General features: G+C 38.9%; 1 pseudogene; it reads right to left on the bottom strand.

The window, feature by feature from the left end:
• Positions 1-8,789: 8,789 nt before the first annotated feature.
• LOC119523473 lies at positions 8,790-10,131 on the bottom strand (annotated as a pseudogene).
• Positions 10,132-14,857: the final 4,726 nt, after the last annotated feature.

Here is a 14,857-nt window from a genome sequence, read left to right as displayed (position 1 = left end):
TGGACATGTGATAAATGTCTAGAAAGTGGTCTAGACACACAGCTTAAGAAATGAAACCTCACCAATAGAGTTGAAGTCTCCTGTGTACCCACCCTAACTGTATCTACCTCCCACTCTCCAGACATTGCTCTTTATCATCCTTGTGCATTTCTTTATATTTTTACCACAAATGTGTCTTCCTAAAGAATTCATAGTTTTTCTTTGAGTTTCTTTTTAGCCCTTTCTTTAAAATTTCCTAAAATTAGGACTTACATATATTTATAGTAAAATTTCACTAAACTGATGATTTAAGACCAAAAAAAAAATCATCACCCAGAACTATTTAGGATTTAGTGAGATTGAAAATGAATCATCAGAAATGGATCAGAGTTTTGATGCTGAGAAAAAGGATGTTTTATTAATTATAATTATCATTTATAAAAGTTATATAAATGCAGGCCAATCATTTTTAAAGTCTCAAAAAGTTAAGTATATATAAAGGACAAAGAATAAATTCAGTTGGAAAAAGTTCTGACAAAGTTCTAAATGTTATGTGGAATCATAGAAAGAATCATGGCAATCATTATTCAAACCAATATTAAGGATAACAAAAAGATGTTTGGTTTTAATGTAAATTCAAACATATAGTGTCTACTGTATACTAAACAGATCAGAGAGAAAGTATAACTGCAATTCCTAATAGCAAAAACTAAGTTAGTTTGCAACTATTATATTCTTCAATGCAATAAGAAAGCAGATCAAAGTATAAAATGTTGGATAGTTATAGCAACCGGGCCACCTTAAGGATAGTTTTTCAGGGTAGCTAAGATGAGAAGTGATAAAGGTCTGCATGTATAACCAAAATGTCTGATATTAAACTAGAGCCAGTGCTTTTTTTTTTTTTTTTTTTTTTTAATCATCATTTTATTGAGATATATTCACATACCACGCAGTCATACAAAACAAATTGTACTTTCGATTGTTTACAGTACCATTACATAGTTGTACATTCATCACCTAAATCAATCCCTGACACCTTCATTAGCACACACACAAAAATAACAAGAATAATAATTAGAGTGAAAAAGAGCAATTGAAGTAAAAAAGAACACTAGGTACCTTTGTCTGTTTGTTTGCTTCCCCTACTTTTCTACACATCCATCCATAAACTAGACAAAGTGGAGTTTGGTCCTTATGGCATTCCCAATCCCACTGTCACCCCTCATAAGCTACATTTTTATACAACTGTCTTCGAGATTCATGGGTTCTGGGTTGTAGTTTAATAGTTTCAGGTATCCACCACCAGCTACCCCAATTCTTTAGAACCTAAAAAAGGTTGTCTAAAGTGTGCGTAAGAGTGCCCACCAGAGTGATCTCTCGGCTCGTTTTGGAATCTCTCTGCCACTGAAGCTTATTTCATTTCCTTTCACATCCCCCTTTTGGTCAAGAAGATGTTCTCCATCCCACGATGCCGGGTCTACATTCCTCCCCGGGAGTCATATTCCACGTTGCCAGGGAGATTCACTTCCCTGGGTGTCTGATCCCACGTAGGGGGGAGGGCAGTGATTTCACCTTTCAAGTTGGCTTAGCCAGAGAGAGAGGGCCACATCTGAGCAACAAAGAGGCATTCAGGAGGAGACTCTTAGGCACAAATACAGGGAGGCCTAGCCTCTCCTTTGCAGCAACCGTCTTCCCAAGGGTAAAACTTATGGTAGAGGGCTCAACCCATCAAACCACCAGTCCCCCTATGTCTGTGGTCATGTTAGCAACCATGGAGGTGGGGTAGGCGAATACCCCTGCATTCTCCACAGGCTCCTCAAGGGGGCACTACATCTTTTTTTTTTTTTTCCTTGTTTGTCTTTTTTCTTTTTTTTAACTTTCCCTTCTTTTTTCAAATCAACTGTATGAAAAAAAAAGTTAAAAAGAAAACAAACATACAATAAAAGAACATTTCAAAGAGACCATAGCAAGGGAGTAAGAAAAAGACAACTAACCTAAGATAACTGCTTAACTTCCAACATGTTCCTACTTTACCCCAAGAAAGTTACATAATATAGCAACATTTCAGTGAACTTGTTCCTACTACATCCATCAGAAATTAACAGACCATAGTCATTTCTGGGCATCCCCAGAACGTTAAATAGCTTATCTGTTCTTCTTGGATTATTGTTCCCCCTTCCTTAATTGGTCTCTACTGCTAGTTCCCCTACATTCTACATTATAAACAATTTGTTTTACATTTTTCAAAGTTCACATTAGTGGTAGCATATAATATTTCTCTTTTTGTGCCTGGCTTATTTCGCTCAGCATTATGTCTTCAAGGTTCATCCATGTTGTCATATGTTTCACCAGATCGTTCCTTCTTACTGCCGCGTAGTATTCCATCGTGTGTATATACCACATTTTATTTATCCACTCATCTGTTGAAGGACATTTGGGTTGTTTCCATCTCTTGGCAATCGTGAATAATGCTGCTATGAACATTGGCGTGCAGATATCTGTTCGTGTCACTGCTTTCCGATCTTCCGGGTATATACCGAGAAGTGCAATCGCTGGATCGAATGGTAGCTCTATATCTAGTTTTCTAAGGAACTGCCAGACTGACTTCCAGAGTGGCTGAACCATTATACAGTCCCACCAACAATGAATAAGAGTTCCAATTTCTCCACATCCCCTCCAGCATTTGTAGTTTCCTGTTTGTTTAATGGCAGCCATTCTAACCGGTGTTAGATGGTATCTCATTGTGGTCTTAATTTGCATCTCTCTAATAGCTAGTGAAGCTGAACATTTTTTCATGTGTTTCTTGGCCATTTGTATTTCCTCTTCAGAGAACTGTCTTTTCATATCTTTTGCCCATTTTATAATTGGGCTATCTGTACTATTGTCATTGAGTTGTAGGATTTCTTTGTATATGCAAGATATCAGTCTTTTGTCAGATACATGGTTTCCAAAAATTTTTTCCCATTGAGTTGGCTGCCTCTTTACCTTTTTGAGAAATTCCTTTGAGGTGCAGAAACTTCTAAGCTTGAGGAGTTCCCATTTATCTATTTTCTCTTTTGTTGCTTGTGCTTTGGGTGTAAAGTCTAGGAAGTGGCCTCCTAATACAAGGTCTTGAAGATGTTTTCCTACATTATCTTCTAGGAGTTTAATGGTACTTTCTTTTATATTGAGATCTTTGGTCCATTTTGAGTTAATTTTTGTGTAGGGGGTGAGGTAGGGGTCCTCTTTCATTCTTTTGGATATGGATATCCAACTCTCCCAGCCCCATTTGTTGAAAAGACCATTATGGCTCAGTTCGGTGACTTTGGGGGCCTTATCAAAGATCAGTCGGCCATAGATCTGAGGGTCTATCTCTGAATTCTCAATTCGATTCCATTGATCTATATGTCTATCTTTGTGCCAGTACCATGCTGTTTTGGCAACTGTGGGTTTATAATAAGCTTCAAAGTCAGGGAGTGTAAGTCCTCCCACTTCGTTTTTCTTTTTTAGAGTGTCTTTAGCAATTCGAGGCATCTTCCCTTTCCAAATAAATTTGATAACTAGCTTTTCCAAGTCTGCAAAGTAGGTTGTTGGAATTTTGATTGGGATTGCATTGAATCTGTAGATGAGTTTGGGTAGAATTGACATCTTAATGACATTTAGCCTTCCTATCCATGAACATGGAATATTTTTCCATCTTTTAAGGTCCCCTTCTATTTCTTTTAGTAGAGTTATGTAGTTTTCTTTGTATAGGTCTTTTACATCTTTGGTTAAGTTTATTCCTTGGTACTTGATTTTTTTAGTTGCTATTGAAAATGGTATCTTTTTCTTGAGTGTCTCTTCAGTTTGTTCATTTCTAGCATATAGAAACATTACTGACTTATGTGCATTAATCTTGTATCCCGCTACTTTGCTAAATTTGTTTATTAGCTCTAGTAGGTGTATCGTTGATTTCTCAGGGTTTTCTAGATATAAGATCATATCATCTGCAAACAATGACAGTTTTACTTCTTCTTTTCCAATTTGGATGCCTTTTATTTCTTTGTCTTGCCGGATTGCCCTGGCTAGCACTTCCAGCACAATGTTGAATAACAGTGGTGACAGCGGGCATCCTTGTCTTGTTCCTGATCTTAGAGGGAAGGCTTTCAGTCTCTCACCATTGAGTACTATGCTGGCTGTGGGTTTTTCATATATGCTCTTTATCATGTTGAGGAAGTTTCCTTCAATTCCTACCTTTTGAAGTGTTTTTATCAAAAAGGGATGTTGGATTTTGTCAAATGCTTTTTCAGCATCTATTGAGATGATCAATTGATTTTTCCCCTTCGAGTTTTTAATGTGTTGTAATACATTGATTGTTTTTTCTTATGTTGAACCATCCTTGCATGCGTGGAATGAACCCCACTTGGTCATGGTGTATGATTTTTTTAATGTGTCTTTGGATTCGATTTGCAAGTATTTTGTTGAGGATTTTTGCATCTATATTCATTAGGGAGATTGGCCGGTAGTTTTCCTTTTTTGTAGCATCTTTGCCTGGTTTTGGTATTAGATTGATGTTAGCTTCATAAAATGAGTTAGGTAGTGTTCCATTTTTTTCAATGTTTTGAAAGAGTTTGAGTAAGATTGGTGTCAGTTCTTTCTGGAAAGTTTGGTAGAATTCCCCTGTGAAGCCATCTGGCCCTGGGCATTTATTTGTGGGAAGATTTTTGATGACTGATTGGATCTCTTTGCTTGTGATGGGTTGGTTGAGGTCTTCTATTTCTTCTCTGGTCAGTCTAGGTTGTTCATATGTTTCCAGGAAATTGTCCATTTCTTCTACATTATCCAGTTTGTTGCCATACAGTTGTTCATAATATCCTCTTTTAATTTTTTTAATTTCTTCAGGATCTGCAGTTATGTCACCTTTTTCATTCATTATTTTGTTTATATGGGTCTTCTCTCTTTTTGATTTTGTCAGTCTAGCTAGGGGCTTGTCAATCTTGTTGATCTTCTCAAAGAACCAACTTTTGGTGATATTTATCCTTTCTATTGTTTTTTTGTTCTCTATGTCATTTATTTCTGCTTTAATCCTTGTTATTTCTTTTCTTGTACTTGGTTTAGGATTGGTTTGCTGTTCATTTTCTAGCTTCTTCAGTTGATCCATTAGTTCTTTGATTTTGGCTCTTTCTTCCTTTTTAATATATGCGTTTAGTGCTATAAATTTCCCCCTTAGCACTGCTTTTGCTGCATCCCATAGGTTTTGGTATGTTGTGTTCTCATTTTCATTCGTCTCTATATATTTAGCAATTTCTCTTGATATTTCTTCTTTAACCCACTGATTGTTTAGGAGTGTGTTGTTTAACCTCCAGGTATTTGTGAATTTTCTAAGTCTCTGATGGTTATTGACTTCTAATTGTATTCCATTGTGGTCAGAGAATGTGCTTTGAATAATTTCAATCTTTTTAAATTTATTGAGGCTTGTTTTATGTCCCAGCATATGATCTATTCTGGAGAAAGTTCCGTGAGCACTAGAAAAGTATGTGTATCCTGGTGATTTGGGATGTAATGTCCTGTAGATGTCTGTTAAATCTAATTCATTTATCAGATTGTTTAGGTTTTCAATTTCCTTATTGGTCTTCTGTCTGGTTGATCTATCTATAGGAGAGAGTGATGTGTTGAAGTCTCCCACAATTACTGTGGAAACATCAATAGCTTCCTTTAGTTTTGCCAATGTTTCTCTCATGTATTTTGTGGCACCTTGATTGGGTGCATAGACATTTACGATTGTTATTTCTTCTTGCTGAATTGCCCCTTTTATTAGTATGTAGTGGCCTTCTTTGTCTCTCAAAACATCCCTGCATTTGAAGTCTATTTTATCTGAGATTAATATTGCTACACCTGCTTTCTTTTGGCTGTAGCTTGCATGAAATATTTTTTTCCATCCTTTCACTTTCAGTTTCTTTGTGTCCCTGTGTCTAAGATGAGTCTCTTGTATGCAACATATTGATGGTTCATTTTTTTTGATCCATTCTGCGAATCTATATCTTTTAATTGGGGAGTTTAATCCATTTACATTCAACGTTAAAACCGTGAAGGCATTTCTTGAATCGGCCATCTTATCCTTTGGATTATGTTTGCCATATTTTTCCCTCTCTCTATTAATATCCTTTATTGTACCCATACCGAATCTCTTTAGTACTGAACCTTTCTCCAAGTCTCTCTGTCCTGTCTTTGTTTCTCTGTCTGTAGGGCTCCCTTTAGTATCTCCAGTAGGGCAGGTCTCTTGTTAGCAAATTCTCTCAGCATTTCTTTGTCTGTGAAAAATTTAAGCTCTCCCTCAAATTTGAAGGAGAGCTTTGCTGGATAAAGTATTCTTGGCTGGAAATTCCTCTCTCTCAGAATTTTAAATATATCGTGCCATTGCCTTCTCGCCTCCATGGTGGCTGCTGAGTAGTCACTACTTAGTCTTATGCTGTTTCCTTTGTATGTGGTGAAATGCTTTTCTCTTGCTGCTTTCAGAACTTGCTCCTTCTCTTCTATGTTTGACAGTGTGATCAGTATATGTCTCGGAGTGGGTTTTTTTGGATTTATTCTATTTGGAGTTCGCTGAGCATTTATGATTTGTGTATTTATGTTGTTTAGAAGATTTGGGAAGTTTTCCCCAACAATTTCTTTGAATACTCTTCCTAGACCTTTACCCTTTTCTTCCCCTTCTGGGACACCAATGAGTCTTATATTCGGACGTTTCATATTATCTATCATATCCCTGAGGTCCATTTCTAGTTTTTCAATTTTTTTCCCCATTCTTTCTTTTATGCTTTCATTTTCCATTCTGTCATCTTCCAGGTCACTGATTCGTTGTTCAACTTCCTCTAGTCTTGTACTATGAGTGTCCAGAATATTTTTAATTTGGTCAACAGTTTCTTTAATTTCCATAAGATCATCCATTTTTTTATTTAGTCTTGCAATGTCTTCTTTATGCTCTTCTAGGGTCTTCTTGATTTCCTTCATATCCCGTACTATGGTCTCATTGTTCATCTTTAGTTCTTTGAGTAGCTGCTCTAGGTGTGTCTCTTCTGGTCTTTTGATTTGGGTGCTTGGGCTTGGGTTATCCATATCGTCTGGTTTTTTCATATGCTTTATAATTTTCTGTTGTTTTTGGCCTCGTGGCATTTGCTGAACTTGATAGGGTTCTTTTAGGGTTTGTAGACCAGTTGAAGTCGTTATCTCTAATTTATCAGATCTACAGCTTCGTGGAGTACACTTTCTCTAACTAACCAGCAGGTGGCGTCCACGAGCCACCTGTTCTCCACAAGCCAGATCTCCCCTGCTTAGCCTTTTTGGTGAGTGGGGGAGTGAGTCTTGTGGGGCCCAATTGGTGTACCGAGCTTGCGTTTGTAGTTGGTGTTGCCTGCCCTGTATGTGGGGCGTGTTTCTGGGCAGTCGGGGAGGGGGGGTGGCCCTAACAATCAAATCTCCCTGATGATCCTAGAGTTTTAAAGCTACTGCAATAGTCTAATCCTTCAGTTCAGTCTTGCCACAGTTTGTCTCTGCCACTGACCCACAAGTCTTTGGTATTGGCGTATGGCTCCTGAGACTTGCAAGTGGGCCCCTCTTCCAGGCTGTGCACCCCGGGTCCTCTGTTGAGGGATGACTGTGCTATGTCACAGGTGAGTGCCGTCCCCCCAGGGCAGTTCTGGGCTGCTGGGCTGTGTTGGGAGGCTCCCAGTCTGCTCAAATGATGGCTGAATGGGGCTCTGTTAATTCACACTGCTCCCCCTTCCCAGCTCTGGGACATTCAGCTGAGGTTGCAGGGAAGGCTAATGTCCACGCCCAGTTTTGTGGTGTGTGCCTGTTATTTGAAGCATTTCCGTCACACTGGGTTGTCTGGGGCAGCTCTGGGCTATGGGGCTGGCGATGGGCAGGAGTGTTTCCTGTCCACCAGGATGGTGGCTGTGAGCGGACACCCCCCTTTTCTTGGGAAGTTGTGTTGTTTAGTGAATTTTCTCAGCCACTGGATTATTGCCTTTTGTCTCAGAGCTCTCTTAGTTCTGCTCTTGACTTGACGTGCCCAAATTTCAATTCTTTGAAGCTTTCTGTATTGAGCTTCTTAGAGTAATTGTTTTAGAAAAAGCAAAAAGGATTTAAAAAAAAAAAAAAAAAAAAAAAAAACGGCCCTCCTCAGAGATCTAATGGGTTATTGAAATGCTAATAGACAAAGCAACCAGGGCCATTAAGGAAAGGTGCACAGGGCAGAGAGATCAGCCTTGCTTCGGGATTTGCATATGCGCCTCAAGGCCTGATCTCCGCCCTTCCCCTTTCTGTGTTCACCAGAACTCCAAAAATCCTCTGCTTTTATTTTGGAGTTTTTCGTGTTGTTTTTTTTCTATGCCTGTCTCCTCTCTGCTGGGCTGGCTGCTCTCAGAGTCTCTGGTGTCTGGTCTCAGTCTATCTATGGTTGGAGTTTGAATCAGTAGAATGAGTTTCCGATAAGAGCAGCCACTGCAATTCTCCCTTCTCCTTCCTGGAGCTGACAGCCCCTCCTCCCCCGGGACTGAGCCTGGCAGGGAGGGGCGCGGGTCCCCTGGCCGCAAAAACTTACAGATTTTGCTGATCTCAGCAGTTCCACGTTTTCATGAGTGTTGTATGAAGTATGCCCAAAGACAGATTGCTCTGTGGTGTCCAGTCCACGCAGTTCCTGGCTTTTTACCTACTTTCCTGGAGGAGTAACTAAAACATACAGCTCACCAGTCTGCCATCTTGCCCCGCCTCCGAGCCAGTGCTTTTATATGTAGAGTTTACACATCCAAATATAACAAATAATTATACATTAGGATTGGTAGGAATACCAAATATTATTTCTCAACTGCTACTATGTGTTTCTTCTTTTCCAACACAACTGGCATATATCCAGGCTTGTTATGTTTATGACAGTTTACTTCCTTACAACAACCTTCTTTCATGATGCACTGCTCCTGAATCTGGCTGTAGATAGATTTTGGTAGATGTTGGTGATGAGCTATACATTTTATCTGAGGATGATGTTGAAATTTCTCCTTCAACTTCTGATTATAATCCTTGGCTGCTTTTTCTCACAATGTGAGCACACCCAACTTTTCAGAAGCATTAGATTTCCACAGACTAATGTTAATTTCATCAGATCCACACATAATGCACTTGCTATCAAAAGTCCATTTTACAAAGATAACGTACTGCATTCACTTTGTGTGATAAACTTCCCTGCTTCGACCTTTGTCCACAGGAAAGATTTGAATAGATTTATCAAAACTAGGTGACACAAACTCTTTCCTGGTGGGAGAGTAATCCACATCAAGCACCGCAGATACGTGATCCATATGTACTATCACAGGAGTGTCAAGTGCCCGTATACCAAAAGTATATGCTGTAATCTTCATTTGCTGCAGTAAAAATGAAAGCCTCCATAGAGTTCCAACAGATTGCATTTGTTCTCATATCTAAGATAACCTTTTTCAGAGGAGTAGCTTGCCTCATATCATATAGTAATATATTCCTGTCAGAAGCACAACTTCCCTAGAGAAATGTCTCAATTGGGTTAAGTTTAACACTACATATACTGTCAAATCCCCAGGTCATTGAACATATAAGATTGGTTCTTTGTTCATCCCAAATGTCCACTTGCTGTCTACTTGCCGTCCACATGTGGCAAAAACAGCTTCTTTCTGGTGATGATCAATTCAGGCATAAACTGTCTTTCCTAACACTGCATGCAATGGCTCTTCCTCTTCTCCTTAGCCAGGTCCATCCATTTTCCAGTGCTTTACAGTTTTATCATCACCAATAGTAAAAAAAAAAGAAGTCCCACAAAAGTGAGTACATATTCTTTGTACAAAACCTTCTTATGCTTGTACAGATACGTTTTTGTTTAGTCAAATTCCAAATTTTAACCTCTCCATCACATGCCCCAGAAAGGACTGTAGCCAGGCTCTTTGGATGCTTTGCCAAGCAATTGACTCCATCTCTGTGACTGTCCAGGGAAGGAAGGAATGGTTTTGCAAATACCTGTTACAATTTGGTAGCATTTAAAGCTCTTACATACTCTCATGGGACCTCAAAAGGATGTAACGTAGGATCATAGTTTCTTGGAACTCTCTGTAAGTCCAACTTTGTTTTGTGGATGTAGTTGTCCAGGTACTGCCTCAGCATCCTCACCTTCATCTTTGCTACTTGTTCTCCACAATGGCTATTATGTAATGATAATTTTAGTCATTTTTATTGCTTTGAAAAGTTTTGGATCATAGTTCTGCAATCCAAATTTGCACATTTGTTAAACTATATTTCTATATACAGTTGAAATAATTATGAAGAAGTTTACTCAAGCTAAAGTATAGTGAAATTAGGTTTTAAACATAAATATCATGCATATTAGGAAGATGCTGAACTGCAAATTCTAATCTTATTTTTCCATAAACTTACTTTGGCATGAGCTATCTAAGCAAATTGGATGACAATTAGATAATTAATTTTAATTACCTACAACACATTGTCAGATACATGAAAATATTTTCTAGCATTTATTATATGCGGACCACTGCGCTAAGCCTATATTTCATTTGAGTCTCACAATAACCCTGTCTGTGGTAGATACTAAGGTTTAGCTAAGTTAAGTAACCTGATTTAGGTTAAACAGTTCAGTAGAGTTGCTTTGGTTAAAGTTGATGTATAAATAAAGTTGATGTGTAAAGAGTTGCTTGAGTGGTTGGATTCCTCCAAGTGAAAAATACTTCAAATTATCAAGATTAGATTAGTGTGCCCTAGGTTAGTGGATGGCAGATTCAATTTGGTGTAGTTACTGTTGTTGACATTAAAATCCTGATGCCTACAATAGCCTAGTGATGCCAACTCCTTATTATTGGCAGCATCGTGAAATCTTTGTCAGCATGCAAAATCTTAGATAAAGGTGAACAGAATGACCTGGTTGTGTTTATCCCTAAAAATTGAAAAAGAATCTCAGCCACCAAATCAATGTCAAGAAATGGGTTCAGGCACTGTAGCCATGTTAAAAAAGTATAATTTGTTTCACTAGGAATTATTTATTGATTCCAAGATACATAATTTCCCACTGAAATACAATTTATAAAAATTGTTTATAAGATGACATATAGGCCATTTTTCCATGTGCCAGGATTTGCCATTTTATGTCTTTTTAGTGATCATCACTTGCAAATTAAATTCTCAAGATCAAGATCATGTATGGGACAACTTGCACTGTTTATGAAGCTTTTCTTTTTGGGTTGACTGTTCTTATGGCTCCTACAAATTTCAACAACTGTCAGCACTTAAAATGGATACATTTTTTAGATTACAAGGGGTGACAGTGTGATTGTGAAGACCTTGTGGATCACACCCCCTTTATCTAGTGTATGGATGAGTGGAGGAATGGGGATAAAAACTAAAGGACAAACGGGGTGGGATGGGGGATGATTTGGGTGTTCTTTTTTCACTTTTATTTTTTATTCTTGTTCTGGTTCTTTCTGATGTAAGGAAAATGTTCAGAGATAGATTGTGGTGATGAACGCATAACTATGTTATCATACTGTGGACAGTGGATTGTATATCATGGATGATTGTATGGTGTGTGAATGTATTTCAATAAAACTGAATTTAATAATAAAAAAATGGATACATTTTTAACTGACAAGGTAGATATGGTAATGTCTGCTTCCTCCAAGGGCCCTCTCATTTAAAAAAACAAAACAAAGCAAAACAAAAAACCCCAAGACTTTTGTGATGCATATGCTGCCAGACCTTTTTTCTCCTTGCATGCATAGATGTGTGTGTATATATATATATATATTTTTTTTTTACAAAAATGTATCTAGTTATAGATGTTATTTTAAAAAATGTGATTGTATTTATCTGTCCCTTGGTTCTCAGCTTTTCAAGTCCTAGCCCCTCACAATAAAATATATCATATTATAAACACATGCCAAAATAAGATCATTCTGTACATAATGTTTTGAAGCTTATTTCAGCCAGTAATACTCACCTTTCCATCTATTCCAGTAAATTTTTTTTATCTCATCTAGTACAAAGACCATATTGAAATTCCCCATGTCCCCCACCAAATACCCTTTACAGCTGATCTGTACAAATTTGTGTCCAATTCAGTATCATCTGGTTGTTCTGTCTCATAAGCCTCTTCTTTTCTAGTGTTGTTCTTTTATTTAAAAAATGATATTAATATGTTGAACAGACTGGCTCAGTAATCCTACAGAATGTGCCACCTTTTGAATTTGGCTTTCTTCCTTGTGATATCATTTGCCTTGTTCCTCTAGACTGTGTTTTTCCTGTAAACTGAAAACTATATCTAAAGGCTTGATGGATTCAAGGTGAACATCTTTGGCAAGAATACATTTTAGATGATGTGAATCTAGAGTTCGATCATGCCAGAAGACATGTAGTGTCTATTTGATCCATTGTGAGTGTTTCTAAGATTCACCCTGGATTGGGATGATGACAGTCTAATGCCTCCATTGTATGGATTTGTTTTTCCCTTTGTATATAGAAAGTTATCTGCATACTGTTAATTTGTCACCATACAAATGTTCAGTTTGATACCACTCTTTCATGTAATTATTTTAACATCAATTGATGATCCTTACTGTTTTGGTTTGCTAAAGCTGCCAGAATGCAATATACCAGAAGTGGGTTGACTTTTACAATGGGGGTTTATTAGTTTACAAATTTATAGTTCTAAGGCCATGAAAATGTCCCAATTAAGGCATCAACAGGATGATACCTCCTCTGAAGAAAGGCCGATGTCATCCAGGTTCCTCTGTCACATGGGAAGGCACATGGGTGGTGCCTGCTGATCCTTCTCTCCTGGGTTTCATTGTTTTCAAGTTCTGGCTTGTGCCAGTTTGAATCTAATCTTGTGTGGGCAGATGTTATCAGTGTTGATTAGATTGTAATTCTTTGTTTCTGTGGAGATGTGCCCCACCCAGCTGTGGGTGATAACTCTGATGAGATAATTTCCATGGAGGTGTGGCCCCACCCATTCAGGGTGGGTCTTGATTACTGGAGCAGTATATAAGCTCAGACAGAAGGAGCTAGCTTGACACAGCCAAGAGGGACACTTTGAAGAACACACAGGAGTTGCAGATGAGAGACAGTTTGAGGATGGCCGTTGAAAGCAGACTTTTGCTCCAGAGAAGCTAAGAGAGGAAAAACACTCCAAGAGCAACTAAGAGTGACATTTTTGAGAAACTGCAGCTTAGAGAGGAACATCCTGGGAGAAAACCATTTTGAAACCAGAACTTTGGAGCAGATGCCAGCCACATGCCTTCCCAGCTAACACAGTTTTCCAGACACCATTGGCCATCCTCCAGTGAAGGTACCTGATTGCTGATGTGTTACCTTGGACACTTTATGGCCTTAAGACTGTAACTGAATAACCAAATAAACCCCCTTTTATAAAAGCCAATCCATCTCTGGTGTTTTGCATTCCAGCAGCATTAGCAAACTACAACAGATTTTGGTACCAGAAGTGGGATGCTGCTGAGTTTGCAAATACCAAACATGTTGGAATGGCTTTTTAAATGGATAAGGGGAAGATTCCAGAAGAATTGTGAGAAGCTTGATAGAAAAGGCCTAAACTGCTTTGAAGAGACTGTTTGTGGAAATAAGGACTCTAAAGATGCTTCTGACGAGGCCTTGAACAGAAATGATCAATGTGTTGTTGCAAACTGGAAGAAAGGTGATCCTTGTTTTAAAGTGGCAGAGAACTTGACAAAATTGAGTCCTGGTGTCAGATGGAAGGAAGAATTTGAAAGTGACAGCCTGGAATACTTAGCTGAGGAGATCTCTAGACTACATGTGGAGGATGTACCCTGGCTTCTCCTTGCAGCTTATAGCAAAATGTGAGCAGAGAGAGATAAACTTAGAACTGAACTCCTGGGTTCAAAGAAACAAGAAGCTGATGGCTTGGAAAATTACAGGATTCCAAGGGTTGGAATCCCAGAAGCTACAGCCCAACATGAGGATGTAACCAAACATAGAACCCAGCTGCCATTTCAGTACAAGCCAAGATTGGAAAAGGAGTTAAGCAGAAAGGATTTGTGGAAAGTCCTATTGTTTGATGGCTTTGACCCCTGTGTGCTTCATGCGAAGCCAACAGAATTTTTGCAAGGTCTTTATAGACAGAGCCATTGCTCATCTGGACTGGAGGAGACAGACAAGGAACAAATTGAAGGAAAAATTTCTTCAAAGACAGAGCTATGGAGGTTGAGGTCTGGAGTCAAGAGGTCTCAGGCTGGGAGAGTGGAGTGGCCCACATGCATGGAAAGGGTGAGTTTGCCCTGGAGGTCGAGGGTGGGCATTCCGTCTCGATGCTCTGGAAGAGTTTTGCCACCCCAGGTCCCAAAGAAGGTCGAGAACATTCCCAGGGAACTGGGGAGAGCCTGGCTGCCACCACACTGTTCTGAAGGGATTGAGCATGTGCCCTGGAGATGGAAGGGAATCTGGGAGCTACCCCAATGTTTGAGGAAGGTGGGGCTGAGAAGGTGGTCTCCCCAATGTGTGGATATGTTGGAGAACTCACCCCAGTGTTTGGAGAGGAAAGGGCTGCTACAAAGGCCCTTAGGAAGGCTTATACTCCCACTCTCTCAAGCCCCAAGGATGCAATGTCATTCTGTAAATGACTCTCAGACTTTGAAATCTAATGGAGTTTTCCTGCAGGTTTTAGGAACTGTTTTGGTCCTGTTAACCCTGTTTTCCTTACTCTTTCTCCTTATGGCAATGGGAATGTTTATCCTATGAATGTCCCTCCTTTGTATATTGGAAGCACATAACTTGTTATAGTTCACAGATCCACAGCTAAAGGAAAATTATGCCTTAGAACTGACCACGCCTATAATTGATTCTGATGGAATTTTGTAATTAA

This window comes from Choloepus didactylus, chromosome X (genome assembly GCF_015220235.1).
Source record: "Choloepus didactylus isolate mChoDid1 chromosome X, mChoDid1.pri, whole genome shotgun sequence".
NCBI lineage: Eukaryota > Metazoa > Chordata > Mammalia > Pilosa > Megalonychidae > Choloepus > Choloepus didactylus.
The sequence above is the reverse complement of the archived record's forward strand: the minus strand, read 5'-3'. Positions and strand labels throughout refer to the sequence as shown.